Below are 15167 nucleotides of genomic sequence, written 5' to 3'. Positions count from 1 at the left end.
TGAATTTCCCGAGAAAAGGACCTCTCTTGTGGTGGGTTCTGCATTGTAGGCATGTCTGTTCAGTTCTGGAAAGAGATGCACTGACCTCATTTCACCCAGACCGTGTTACATTATTGGTTTTAGGGATTTTTAATATAAACCAGATTTCTCTGCATTCTCATTTATCTTCCATTGATTTCTGTAGCTTATTCAGGCTTCTTAAATTCCTTCTGTAATTTTTGTTTATTCACCACTCTTTATGAGCAAATCCTTAATTTCTTAGTGCTTCTAAAGCTCCTTAGAACATGAAACAATGCTTCTGATTTGTTAACCATTATTATTACTGCTAATGGTGTGAATAAAAATGAGTATATTTTGCTGAAATACACTTAATACATACACTTATTTTACTTAAGTCAAGTGATTACTGTTATAAAAGTCTTGCTTAGTTGGATACTTCATGTCCTTGAGAAGAAAGATTAATCTAGTTATCATGGCAATGATTTCTATACTTGTTTCAGCCCTAAAGGGACATCTTGGCTTAGGAAGTTAAGAAATTTTGTGTCAGTCAATTGCCATGTTTTTCATCCACAGAGACTTTGATTTGGGTTTTCAAGCGCTAGTAATTAAATTAAAGCACCAGTTACTTGCAAGGCCAGTTGACGTTGGGCATCTAGCTCATCTCACCGCGTGTGCACGGTGAATTCCCCCATGCAGAGATAAATTGCCTTAATTTAGGATTTGTGAGTGACAATGTGGTTGTAATAGTGCTTCCTAACTCAAGCTGTGCAGAGCCTCATGGCATGGCATGGGCTAGCTCATTTGCTTTGTTTAGCTGCCTTGGCACCTAGGGCTCTACATTGTATCATGGAAAAAATGTCTTCCTCTCTTTGTCTTGCATGACGGTTCCAACCACAGAGCCAGGCTGCAGCTGACATGGGGCCTTCAGGTGGGATTTCCCTTTCATCCCTGAGCACAGGACTTGGCTCCTGAGCTACCTGACTCCATGGTTTTCCTGCTGAGGGCTGAAGCACGGCGCTGCAGAGAAATGGTAAAGCACTTCTTTCTTGTCCTGGTGCTTTCTGCACTGAGTAAACATAATTTCTCAGTACTCATAATCTGGAATTCCCAACCCATTTCAGCATTTCCAATGAGATTAAAAATGGCTTTGGCAACACATAAGTTCCTTACGGCACAGCCAGGCAACACAGTAACCATCTGCTTTCTCCACAGAAGGATGTACCTGGGTATTAAAGGGAGAGACATAGGTGCATGCAGAAATCAGGTCCAGATTCCTGAGTATATTCAGACTGATATCCAGATGTCAAACCCTTTGTTGAATCCTGTTTCTGCCTGTCAGCTCTGCTGGGGGTGATTCTGTGGATGTCCCCAGTAGCAAGTGATCCCTCCCAGATATCTCCTACTTAATATATTGCTTATCTTTGGCCTTCACATGCCTTGAGCAGCATCATAACTGTCAAATCCAGAGGGCTGTTTGAAGGGCATCCACTTCTGTGCAGTTCAGTATCTCACAAGTGCAACCCCATGAGGCCCGCGGGATGCTAGAATACAAGACATCCTTTCGGACTCCCTCCACAACTTTGATATTCTCTTTTCAGCTGGGACTGGATCCAGGTGGGGTTAATGGCTGGAGGCTCTGTAACCAGACATCCTCAGCCACTCCACCAGAGCCAGACTGCACTTCCCAAACCAGGCAGCATTAATAGCAAGCCAGGGAGGGGATGGATGCCGCAGCCAGCCACCACTGTAAATCCTTACTGCTTTCAAAAGCGAGAGCCAGCCAAGGAACAAGGCAGATGAGGGAGGAGACTTTATAATCAGGTTTACAAGTTGATCAATTATTATCATAGCTGCAGTAAACTAGTTACAGAGATGAGAACAAGCTGTTGTTATAGAAAGCCGGCTATAAAAAATGTGTTTCTAGACATGCTGAATTCTGTGAGGACAGAGAAACAACCTATTAAAAGATCTTGTTAACCCATAGGTTGTAGCCTTGAAGCTGATGCTAGCTTTATACATGGGAGGTTTTTTCCCCTCCTTCTTCACTTACTTATTCCCTTGCTTTCTTGCCTAAAGAAATATTGTTTTCTTTGGGTAGATTATTGGAGAATATGGTGTACAGGCGGTAAACACGTGTGGTTACTTCTATTTGCTAAGCTCCCCTGAGGTGAACAGAGTTGCACAGGACATGATGGAGACCCAAATGGGACCCCAGGCAGCTTTTTTGCAGTCATTCCTATGGTGCTCACTGTTTCACTTGTAGCCGTCTCTTTTAATCTCTTTACTTTCTCTCTGACTGCCTGATTCTTCTGGCTGTCCGCTGGGTTAGAGGGTACAAAGGAGAAGGGCTACCTGGCCTCAACTGTGTGTACTGCAGAGAAAGAAAAGCCAGGCTTATCTTTGATTGCATTACATCATAGCTTCTGTCTATTAAAAGGAGGTTATTTATGCAGGAGACACTGAAAGGGGAAGGAAATGTAATGATTTTTAGGGATCTGCTCTCACTGAAGGGTTTGGATACTCATTTAAGATATTATTGGTTTGACATTATTTTTAACTTAAGCACTTACTAGCATTGCAATGTCAGAGTAGGGCCCAAATGACAGAGTTCCTATCCAGGTCTCATTGCTTTGGTTTATCCTATTCTTCCTCACGAAAAGGACCTGTGACAAAATCTGAATCAAGCCCAGGGTCAAGTATCACTAAGAACTGGCATCGTTCCCAACAGGGTTTACATTTGAGGGATTGCTTCTCCTTGCAGTTTTTTCTATAGTGCATCACTATATAATCTGGGCTCCCCTGATATCATTGTAAAACCCTAGTGATCTATACATGGCCATTTCTGACTTCTGCAAAGATTTTTCCTTGACGTGATAACTTTCCCTCTGAAACCATCCCCTCTGTTTATAGGTTGTGCTCTGGGTGGGGATTTAGTACAAATCTCTTTAAAAGCCCCAATAGTTCCTCCTCGAGGCCAAAGCTGGGCTCTAACACAGCTGCTGCTGGAGTCCCAGCTGGACACGGTGGGTTTTGGCATCAGTAGTGTGTCCCAGAGCAGAGAGACCATGTTGGAGGCTGCTTTAGGATCCTGGAGGATTTTTGTGTAGGATCTGTAAGCTATGGGGTAGCTTAGGGCTGGGGAGCTCATGAAGGTAAACTTCTTAAGAGGCATTTTCTTTGCTTTAGTCTTTGAAAGCAAGGGGTCATCTAAGATTTCAGGCTGCCTGAGACTGTAGCCAGTGAAGTACATTTTGGGATTGAGGAGGGAAGATTGTGTTTGAGAGAGCTGGGCTACTGTATCTCTTCAGTTTTTTGACTTGTTTAGCCTGTGAGCACTTCAGTGCAATATCTACATACCAAATCTCAAAGAGCTTCCTAGATTGCAGCCACCTCATGTAAAGTTATCATTTGCCCAGAGCCATTACCCTAAAACACCTCATCCTTGAACCTGTGAAATGAAGATTATGTTGAGCGAAAGTAACAAGAGGAATTTGAGAAGGAAAAAATAACTTCTGTGGAAATGACTTTTCACAGGTTAACGTAATTCATGGGCCACTTGGATTTCAGATGACTGAACTGTGTTGGAAGCAGGTGCTGTTTTTTCCTGGTTCTTTGCTTGCCACTTGAGATTTTCAGCAGTTGTTTGCCACTAAGCTCAGGGTGGCAAAATCTCCAATGTTAATAATTGAGCAAAACAGACAGCCAGCTGAGTAAACCCCATCTCACTTGAAATCAGAGCAGTTACTTTCTAGCTGGAGCTAACATATCTGAGAATTAGGTGCAGACTGAGATGGAAATTGGGATAAAAACACCAAAATAAAAAAAGCCAAACAGCCTGCTCTCCCCGTGCTGTGCTGTCACGGTTCTCACCAAAAGAGCAGCAGAAATGCATAAGGATTGCTCTCTTGAATCATTTGGTATTGGGATGCAATCAGGCAGAATGTTTGAAAGCATCTTTAGTTTGTAGGAATGAGCTATCCAGCAGTCTGGGCGCTATTTCCAGGTTTCATCCTAAAGCTTAAATGATGCACTTACTTATTGAAAGCTGATGATATAAAGTACGTAAAGAAGAAAAGAGACTGACGAACAATAGCTTTTAACTTGGGGAGTGAAAAAAAAAATGCAATAAACACAGTGCTGGAGGCGTTTCTGAAGGGCATTTGGATACTCTCACAATGCAAGGTGAGAACCCTGCTAGAATATGATGCTCCACAGCATCCCCTTGCTGAAATGCTGTCATCTCTGGAAAAAACTGCAATAAACTTCTAACACCCCTGGTGAAATTACACAGTGGTTAAGGGACAGGGTTTCTTAATCCCAGTAAACCATCAGGAAGGGGTGCAGTAGGATGGCACGTCAGATTGTCATACCACCCCGGTGGCTTTTGCAGTTTGCAGATGGAAGTTGCCTGCATGGTGTGTTCTTTGAAAGTCCTGGGTTTGGGAATGTCTAGATCAAACCCACTTATAAATGTTGAGAACAGGGGGCTTCTCTCAGGTTTGTGTTCTTGTTTTCATGGGGTGGACTGTCTATCAATATACTTGTCAGTAAAGGCATAAATCATATCTGAGACATCAGGATATAGTTGGCAAAGAAATCCAATGAGAATTGATGCCAAGATGTCATCAATCCAGGAGATACATGATAGCATCACTGCAGAGCCAAGAGATACAAAATACAATGTAAAGATTTCCTTTCTTTCATGGGATCCTTCTGCAGTATCCAGGAAAAGTGTTCTGAATCCTAAGTAATGTGAGGAGGCAGACAGCCTGATTTAAAGGTGTTTAAATATTGCCGAGGGATGGGAACATCCACCAGGACAGTGCTCTGGGATGATGCTGAACATTCACCGTGTCAGGGCTTCTGGGTGCTGTGTTGAGGACCAGCCATATGATGCACTGAAGCCATTATTCCATGGAGAATTACATGCCATGTCTATAAGGAATAAGCATTACATGCCATTTCTATAAGGGATAAGAATCAAGAAAACCTTCTGTACTGGTGTGTGTGAGAATCCCACTACTGTGTATCAAAGCTTTCTTTAAAAGGACAACACAAGCTGCAGTTGCGGACCCAGCTTGTAGTTTGAGATGAAGCCTGTAAGAGTGAGTTTCCGAGAAGCTCAGCTAATGCTGCCTTTAGCAGGGTGGAGTTTGCAGCTTTTCTCCCAAACAGCAGATCAAGATCAAAGCCTTTCATTTGCGTGGCTTGCAATGTGGTTTTTTTATTATTTCTTTTCAATGGCCTGCAGCGTAACAAGGGCTGCAGCACAAAGAGGTCGTGATGTTCAGAAGCCAAGGAAACCAAAGCTTTGCTAGACAGGGCCCATCTGTATCTCCTCTCCCAGCCCTATCTTTCCCCACTGGCTTTCTGTGCAGCAGCTGGCAGTGTGTGTGAATCCAGGAAAAGCCTTGCAGAGCCAGGGGAAACCCAGAAGGCAATTAATTCGTCTTGAAACAGCACAACCATAAACGGTCACAAGTGACCTGGAGTTTCTATACAGAGAGTTTAGGTAATTGTGCTGCCAACTTGCCATCAGGGCTGGGTTTTTATGAATAATTTTTTGCAATGAGCAACAGTTTGTCAAACATTGCCTTTAAATAAGTCAGTGAAGGAGCAATCGCATGGCTGTCCACTGCAGCAAGCACTGCTGGCCTCATGGGCTCTGCCCACTGCCCTTCGAGGCCAACGTGGCTCCGGCAGAGGCCACTACGTCGGAAAAGAAGCTCCGACCATGAACATGAGGGCAGGAGGAAAGAAAGGAAGAGCAGAGGCTTGTTTGTCCTTGATAATCCACTCAGATGTGTGCAGACTGGAGGCGTATGGCTGGAGGGAAAAATAAGGCCATATAACATGATTCAGCTGATCCCAAACAAAGGTTAGGGGCGAGGAATTCCTACCTGAGCAGAGGGAAGCTTCTCAGGGAATTTCCCCTGGCCGCCTTTCAAAGCTCTGGCTGCTGCATCGTGACCTGTGAGACATTTGTTTGGTTTGGCTTTTATTTTCTTTTTCTTCCTTTTTTTTTTCTTTTTCCTTTCAGTTCTTGTCTGTTTTGTTTCTGAAAGAATGACATCCTGGCCCCTAACATTTCTGGAGGCAACACACACATTCCTTGCAGCTCTGTATTACCAAGAAGACAGAAAATGTTCCTCATAATTACACATGATTTGATCATTCCAGCATTTCCACCTCTTCCCAGAAGTTTTATTATCATAATTAATTTCTCTGGCACCTACTCACAGCTCTAGGCGTTTTCCCAAACCTTTAAAAACACAGTTAGCAATCTGGAACATTTCACTGCTGTATTTCTTTTCCTCGATTTGTTGGTTACAAATTTTTTGTTAGTAGACTTCCCTTTTCAAACCAGTTGAGCTTTATTCATGTAGTCCCCATTACTGTAGTATTGTCGTACCCCAGGGATGGGGGTGATACACTAGGGATGGTGTTATCCCTAGTTTACAAATGGGAATCTGGGATACAATGGGACTAGGACTCACATTGTTAAGTATTTGGCCTTTGGTGACTCGCCCAAAGTGTCACAGGAAGTCAATGGCAGAAAAGGGAATTACACTCCGGTGTCCCAAGTCCAAGTCCCTACCTGCTGGGCCAGCTTGGTTTTACTGTCTTTCAGTGCATTTCTGTTGCCTTTCAGAAAACATTCTGCAGTTTCCAATCCATGCAGGACTCGTCACTTTCTCAAATGCCATGAAGGAAAGATGAACCAAGAGGAAAGCGATTTTAAGAACCAAGGACTCCTCTTGGGCAATTGTCTTCTGGCACTTCTAAATATTGGATAGAAAAAGATCTTTTGCTTAAGAGAGATCTGAACTATGATCTGAACTGTGGAGTATTAATCATATCATATATTCATCATATCTACGTATGATAGCACTTGTCCATAGTAAATTTCTTGGATCTCAGAGGGAGAAGGTAAGAGAGATGATCTCAAATAATGTTGGGTTTCAAAAGCCAACACAACTCACATTAAAAGCATCAGTTTCAGCCTCCCATTGTTTTCACTGGGGATTGGTAGATTATTGAAATGAGAAACTCCAAGCACAATCCAGCACAACTCTTGGTATGATTCAGTGTGATCTATCAGTCGCCATGCAACCAGCAGAGCTGTACCTTAGCTTGAACTTCTGCATGTCCCCGGGCACAGCCATGTACTGCAGTGGTGGAATTCATGCTAGCTCTGTTGTTACGAATTAATTGCATAGGCTGCAAAAATCTCATGAATTCTGACTTTTCATCTATTTAAACCTAACCCCACGTCACCCTCCCGCCACAAGTCACAAGACCCACAGGTATCCTCAATCTGGAGGCAACCCACCCTTGCCTTGTTTGCTGGAATGGGAATGACAGCCCCAGAAGCAAAGCTGCTGATGGGAACACTGAAATCTTCCTCTTTGTCAGACAGAAGCTGAGCCAAAAGTCAGGTTTCAACCTATGCAGAACTTGGCCAAACCTTATTATTAATTTGGCTTCCAACACAAGCAGCACAGCACTGAAATGTAAAACTACCTCAGTGGGTAAATCATCTTCCATACGCTCTCAGATTATAGCTGAGTAGGATTATAGCAGTCCTGATGTGGGCAGCTTCCCCTGGTGTCAAAGCAAGAGCGGGGTGTCCTGGCTTAGCACCGTGAGTCCTGGGGTGGTTCAATGTGAGAAAGCGGTGAGCAGTCTGGTGGGCTCCCATCAGGTTGGGCTTCTGAGACAGTCACGGGAGAGAAGTGGTCACCAAGTCCATCATGCCTGGAGAGAGCAGCTTGCCAGGCTTAGACACTGTGACTAGAGGTACCCAACACAGTCCTAAATATTTTCACTTCATTTACTGCAAATATAGTTTCACCAATGAGTTGGGAAAGGACTTCAAACAAACAAACAAACAAACAGCGCCAAAAGAAGAAAAAAAGGATTTCAAAGTAGTTCGCTTACATTATTCAAGCTATACGTCTGTGTCAGTCTGTGTCAGCCGACACATATTCAGCAAACCTTATCTCTGCAGCATAGAGCCTGATAAAGGTCTAATTGCCTGAGAAATGTACAGCCCTTGGGAGTGCAGTGGCAAAAGCAATTTCCTTCTTTACAATGGAGCCTTAAACGAAAACCCCTCCTGCTTAATGAGAGCATGAAAGATTAAGGGACAAAGGTAGGGGTGTGGAGCTGGGCTGCAGCCAGCTGGGGTCTGTGTGGGGTGGCTGGGGGCGAGAGGAGCCCCAGGCAGGGCAAGGGGTGCCTGCGCCGTCCCTGCCGACGTGGGGAGCCCTGCTGCACACCCCTGATGTGGGTGCTTCTCCTTCCTTCCACCCGTCTCGGGGCAGCCCCTGCCTCCGGGCTTCCTCAGCGCTGTCAGTCCTCCCGGGGCGCAACCAGGGCATCGCCGTGTTGGGCCCCAGGAAAGGTGAACTCAGCCCCCACAGCCGCCTCCGCTCGCCGGAGCGAAATCTGGCCACTTGTTGCTGAAGCATTTGGGGATGAAAGTGCCTGGATTGAGGAGAAGTATTTGTAACAACAGTGTTTCTTTGTTTCAAGTAAAAGAGCCAAATTTAATGCAGGATACAAAGCTGACCCTGGGGTGAAAACATCACTGAGCCACCTCAGAGGCTGCCCATCCACTCCTGAGCCAAACCCATCAAATCTTTGATGCATTAGCATTTAAAAGTGAGAGAGAGAGCAAAAACCCCCTCAGAAATTGTTCCAGGGAGAGAATAAAACAGCAGAAGTAGCAAAGGATGGTTAATGTGGATTTTGCAGCCGATATTGATGCAGGACAATTTCCCCATTTCCTTTCTGGTTTAGAAATAAGATTTTTATCAACACGGAGATAGTCCTGGAAGAGCTAAGGAAGCTTAAAGCTGAGTGAAAGAAATCATATTCTGGGGGCTATTCGCAGCAACTTTTTCTCCCTGTATTTTTTTAACCAATTAAAAAAAGAGGACTTAACACCTGTGCCTGCTTCACTATGCCATTTTTCAAGTTTGCAGTTGTTCTCAGGGGAATCAAAGTGACAGATTTATGCAAAGCTGCAGTTTGGATCTTTTCTTGCCCTGGAGCAAGGCTTTTATCCAACGCTATTCTTCCCCCCTTCACTCTTCTTCCCCCCTTCACGAGGGGATGGTGAAGAGGAGGAATGCATCACACTTGAAAAAGGCAAAGAAAAAAAAATCTTTCACAGCTGTTCCTAGCAGCTGGGATATATTTAATCAGAACTGGAGATTAACATACATCTCTGTGAAAGAGATATTTTCCTTCCCCTTATGGTTATGTTATCACCTATGCAGCAGACAAGGCTCAGAGCTGAACCTCAGCAGTGAACTCACAGCAAGAGGATGGAGGGGTTGCAAGTGACTTTATACTCTTATTCCCAGTAACTCCTGGAATGGGATGGCCCTTCAGGTAGTGAGGATGATTTCTTTGGACCGTCTACATTGTGAAAGTCCCTCCTAAGTGTCTCAGACTCCTGCAAGACCTTAGGCTGTGCCTGTGCCCAGCTCCAGCGAGCCTTTGCATGGCAGGGTTTTTAGCAGGGTGTCTGCATAAGGCAGCTCTTCTCTAACTACTGCATTGGGGATGGGAGGAGCAGAGAAGGTCTTTCCTGGTGTCTCAGCAAGTGCTACATGCACACGGATGCAAATGAGTAATGGCAAATCTTCAGTAGCACAAGAATGTCTGCTGTCTCCTAAGCCTTCATTCAGAGCAGTGAGCCCTGAGAGACAGTTTGGACTGTGCCCTTCTAAAGAGCAGTTACATTTTATCTTCACTGCTCAGTGTGCAAACATCCTGAAATCCTCTGTCCTTGAATCATTAAGGATTTGAGAGGCAGAACTTGAGAGGCAGAACTAGTAATACTGAAGTGGGCTTTCCTGTGATGCTTGTCTCCACATTATCTGAGTGCCACAAACACGTTAATGGATGTGAATTCACAATCCCTGTATGTAGTAAGAAGCTGGTACCTATGTGACATACCTGGCTTGGCTTTTTGGTCCCCAAATCTTATCCTTCTAGTTAATCTCCTTCTCCATCCCCACCTTTCAGCCAGATATGAAGATCTTGCCTCCCCTCATAGGAACACAGTCTTCAACACAAGCAAAACAAGACATTGCTCTTTAGTCCTTCCTGGTGAAGAGACCATTGAAATATTTTCCACAGAAATCTGCCCAAGATAAACAAGTAAAATGTGATGTTTCAGCCCGAGCAGTTAATGTAATCCAAGGAGGATTCAGGCAGTTTTGCTGACAGGCAATATAATCCAGCAAACCATCTGCTTAGGCTGCTGCTGCTGCTGGATTTTGTAGCCCTCACTGGCTCCAACACCACCTGCCTTGTACATGTGTCATCAACCCCTGAAGAAGTGGCCAGGGGACAGCTGTCCTGGCCTTGACATATGACCATGTGCTGGCTGCTGTGCGTGTGCAAATGCACCGGTCTACTGCACTCTATAGCAGTCAGTCTCTCCCAGTGGGTTATCAGCAAGTTGCATGGATGCATTTCACTTAGTAAAGGCAGGTTCGGAGGTAGAGGTGTTTCCTTCTTGGCAATGCTGATGGTGTGTGGGAGCATCTCATTGCCAAGGAAGTCAGGAGCAGGACTAAATGACCAACAGTTACCCATCAGCAGCATGGCCCTCATCACCGGCATCCAAGTGAATCCCTCAGTAATGCCAGTGGCATTGCTAACCCAGCTTATAAAGTCACCCCAGACAAGAAACCTCACCTCTCTTCTTCTCTTGGTACTTCATTTAAAATGGCCCAGAAATGGAAGTAGATGTGGGGATGTTCATGAGACCAAAGGGCAGGGGATGATGGTGGGGCTGTGGTGGGGTAGGCAGGCAGAGGAAGGAGGGCAGCTCTCCAGCTGCAGGCAGGTCAGGAGCATGGGGACCAGCGGAGAGGCCGGGCATGACACTCATGCTAAGCCCAGCTTTCTGCAGGACAAGAGGCAATGCAAGCTAGCCAGTGTGAGACTGCTGAGTGAAAGCTGGTTTTACAGAAGGGCTGACAGCTCCTGTGGGGAAATGCAGGTGTCCCTGATGCTGTTTATACCAGAGACCTCCAACCAGTGCTTACTTAAAAAAAAAAGCTTTGTATTCTAGTTGCTCCTTTTTTTCCTTTCTTGTCCCTGTTTCAACAGTTTTACCATATGATGTTCAATAAGTTAAATTCCAAACTTCTTAATTCCTTCATTCATTCCTTCTTTACTTAAAATTTATTTGACCAGTTACTTCACTCACTGCCCTTTCTCTCCTGTCCTGAGTCTTTTCCTGCCTTTCCTCCCAATTCCTCTGCCTTTTCCCCGCTGTTTCCAGTTTTCTCTGGGGGTCTGCATTGCGTCTACCTCATCCCTCATCTTATTTCATATTCCCTTCATCTGTGGGACTGCATGTATTTCTCAATCCTGTAGTAATCTACAGTAATCTACCACTCAGTAATCTGTGCTGCCTTGCCCCCCTTTCCCACAGGTCTGCCCCTCCAGATGTGCATGCATATCTGTAGAGAAGGTACATGTACACCTGGAGCCAGGAGGCTGGAGTCAAACCCAGTTCAGGGAACTGTCAACTTCAGTGGGATTCCCCCCTCCAAATCCAGAGCTCCTTGGGTATTGGATGAGACAAGGATGGCAGGCTGTTGTGTTCCTTACCACATCCCTGGAAAAAAGTCAGATATTGCACTGATTAGTGCAGTTTGAGAGCAATGTGCTGAAAATTAAGCATATGTTGCCTTACAATGCGAAATATTTTAAGTAAAAACTCTTTAAATTGCATAAAGGTGTTTTGTAAGAGACCTGTCATATACCATGAGACAACTTTACCGGAAAGAACATCTGTAATGAGAAACAAATCACACTGCCCTTTGCTATAGGGCTTGAACGCAGGTTTCTTTGGGGTTGTGGAGACTCATTTGCCCTCCAGCAGTGGAAGAATTAAGATGTTATGTTTAACATAAACAAGAGAGGTTTAATCCCAAATCCTCATGTGAGAGCACTTTGTGTTCTCTTAAAAGTTCACTAATTCCATAAGCAAGATGGACAGTTGGGTTATTTTAGACTCAACGAATGCAGGGGAGGGACAGGAGAGACATCAAAGGGAATTAACTTGTCAGAGTAAAAACCCAGTTGTGAAAACTGAGCAGAGTGTGAGTTCAATTGCATTAACTATACGTGGTGCCAAGGTCTCTCATTATAAGATGCCTTTCTCCCCTTTTCATTTTATCCAGGCAAACTGCAAGAAGAAAGGTTGGTCTGCATGGGACCATCCCAAGTCAGGGCTATGCAACCTCCTGGACACACATGCCCATTCCTGCTCAGTCAGTAACAGCATGAGAGTCATGATTCTCACTACCATATGGGCTCTACGCAAGATCCTCTGAGGTCAGATGCTAGTTTCTGAGTGATGAAGGAAAGGTAAGGTGGTTCCTGCAGACTGGAAAACTGCACAGGGAGACATGTTTTCTCTGATGACCTGCCTCTGATGGATCTACCTGCACCTCATCTCTGCACTCAGCAAAGACAGAGTGGGCTTTGGTTTGGGAGCATCTTGGCCCTTTGGAAAGGCAACCGCTTCCCCAGCTCAGGTTTGTCCTGTTGCTTTTCTGCTGGAGGCACAGAGAGAAGTCAGCCCTGGCAATGTGGTACCATTTAGCAGCAGTAAATTCACTTTAGAAGACAAGTGTCAAACATGTTCCCTCCAGCTGTGATTAAAAAATTAGAACAGATTCAACTCTTTGAAAACGTATGAGGGACAGGATATAAATTAAAAAAAACCTTAGCTATTAAAGCAAAGGCAAAACATTTCACATCTCAATGTTCTTATTTCCAGACAAGAAGCCAAAGTCCTACAATAACACTGTTTCATTAGGACTCAGACACAGCCAGCATCGCTTTCTTCATCACTCCCCTGTAGCTGAAGAGACCCACTCTGAGTACCTGGGTGCAGGAGGGTTAATTGTTCTGGCCGAAAACCAGGCCAGAATTGCCTTCACTTGACTGAGCTAGGATTGAAGTGTAAACTGTACTTTGCCAATACAACTTTTCTTCAGGAGTGACCAATGCAAATTGCTCCATACTTGTGTAACACTGGCTAGCAGAATAAAGGTAGTTCTTGGATGAAGGAGCAGAAAACCAAATAGGAGTGGTGGTGCTGCCCTCTTCCTGGCTCTTTGGAGACCAGTGTCTACAATCCAGAGTTCACCTCTGGTCTCTGCAGGAGAGAAGGATGTTGAAAATCTGGGGCAATCAAGCTACAGCAGTGACTGATAGTCTGATCATCCTGCCACAGGGTAAAAGAAACTGTTCGTATCCAATTTATTCAAGGGAGTGCTTGATTGTTTTATTATAAATGCCAAAACTGGGTGAGGGTTCCTAATAAGAGGGGTTTTTTTTCACATAGCAGACAACAGCACAATATGATCCCATGGCTGGAAGCTGAAGCTAGGCAAATCCAGAATGGGAAAAAGCACAAGATTTTAGCACGGGAACAACTCACCAAGGGGTAAGCTTGCTTCTCCACCATCTGAGATTTTAAAGTGAGGGTTGAATGTCTTTCTTCTCCTTTCTTCTAAATTCAGATATGATCTTGACACAGGAGACCCTAGGTGACATCTTCTAGCCAGTGTGGTCAGATTAGAATTTCCTAATGGTCCCTCTGCCTTTAAATCCTCTGATTTATCCGCATTACATTTACCTGTAATGTTCACCCAGGGTTCACCCCAGGGACAGGGGAATTAGACATCTTTATTTGTTCCTCCACAGCTGTGGGAATGATATGTTTAGATATTTTTCCCATCGACAGTTGTGTCAGTGGTATGTGTTATGCAGATGTGTGTCTACTGGGAGCTACGCTCAGACAGCGCTTTTCACATTGATTTATGAACAGACTTCTGAGTGCAGCAACTTCTGGCCTCCGCTGACTTGGGCTGGAATCAGCTTGCGTGTTGTTGTTATTCTTATTCTTGGACCTGCAGTCATGGCTCATGAACCAGATGCTGCAGAAATGCAGAGCTGAGGAGGTCCTTGCCTCAGAGCTCTTCTGTAAGAGCCTGGCATGAAGCAAGGAGTGGATGTGGGTAGCCAAGGAAGCCCAGGGAAAAGATGGGTAGTGAATGTGCTCAGTAGTGATGAGCTAGAAAAACAGTGCGTGTAGCATCAGGTTGGGTGGACAGCGGTGGGCCAAGGCTGAGTCTGCCCAGGAAAAGATGCTGCAGGACTCAAGACATGAGAGGAAAGAGCCTGCACAGCATCTTGGTCATGTAAATGGTAGAAAAGGCTATGTCTGGGAGAAGCTGTGGGGAAAGTGTCTATACAACCTTGAGAATAGAGAGGAAAGTCTGAGGTGAGGATGACATGCAGGTTGTAAGCCCAAGTGATGGATGAGAGATAGTACCAGTGATTGAGAAAGGGAGGAAGAGTCACTTGGAATGAGAGTAACCATTCCCCTTCAGCCACAATGGGTCTGAGATGAGGGCGAGACATCCGCAAAGTTCAGGGAGCCTGGCTGAGATGGGAGTTTGGGTAGAGGGACACAGCTAAGGAGTACAGAGGTCCGTATCCAAAGGAAAATGCATTTAAATTGGTGAGATTTGTCAGAGATCAGGGACAGAGGGAGAGGAGGGCAGGACTCTGTGGGCACAGTGAGGGCAGGATGGGGAAGATGGACAGTGGGGAAGGGTAAAGGCCAAAGGGGCCAAGAAAGTGCAGAAAGATAAAATGAAGGTGTAGGCAAGGGTCTCCATCCATACCAACTCTTTGATCCTTCTATGCACTTTTCCATTCAAAGTCTAAATGGCATTAAAGGAAGTCTTTTTACTGCTGTGCATAAAGTAAATTTTTGCAGATTGTTTAAGACAGCAGTGTATTCCCAGATGATCCCCAAAGACAGATCCTGTTTCTTCATGGTCCTGATTAATCTTCAAAAGAAAGAAAGAAACAGAAAGAACTACTGGGAAACTTTGGCCGGGGAAGATAATTTTTTTTAAAATAGGAATCACCCAGGCCCGTCATTGGTACAAAAATAGTTAAATATGGTGGACCAAATGTCGAACTGTGAGAAGAATGACTCAAATTAGAGAAGCATAGAGAGAAGAAGGTAACGAAAACATCTCTTCCTGTGGGGACACTAACATAGCCAAATACTCATCTTTGTAGGTCTCCCAGTTTAAAGAGGGGTG

The sequence above is a fragment of the Gavia stellata genome, chromosome 4 (genome assembly GCF_030936135.1).
Source record: "Gavia stellata isolate bGavSte3 chromosome 4, bGavSte3.hap2, whole genome shotgun sequence".
Lineage (NCBI taxonomy): Eukaryota > Metazoa > Chordata > Aves > Gaviiformes > Gaviidae > Gavia > Gavia stellata.
This window is presented reverse-complemented; position numbering follows the sequence as displayed.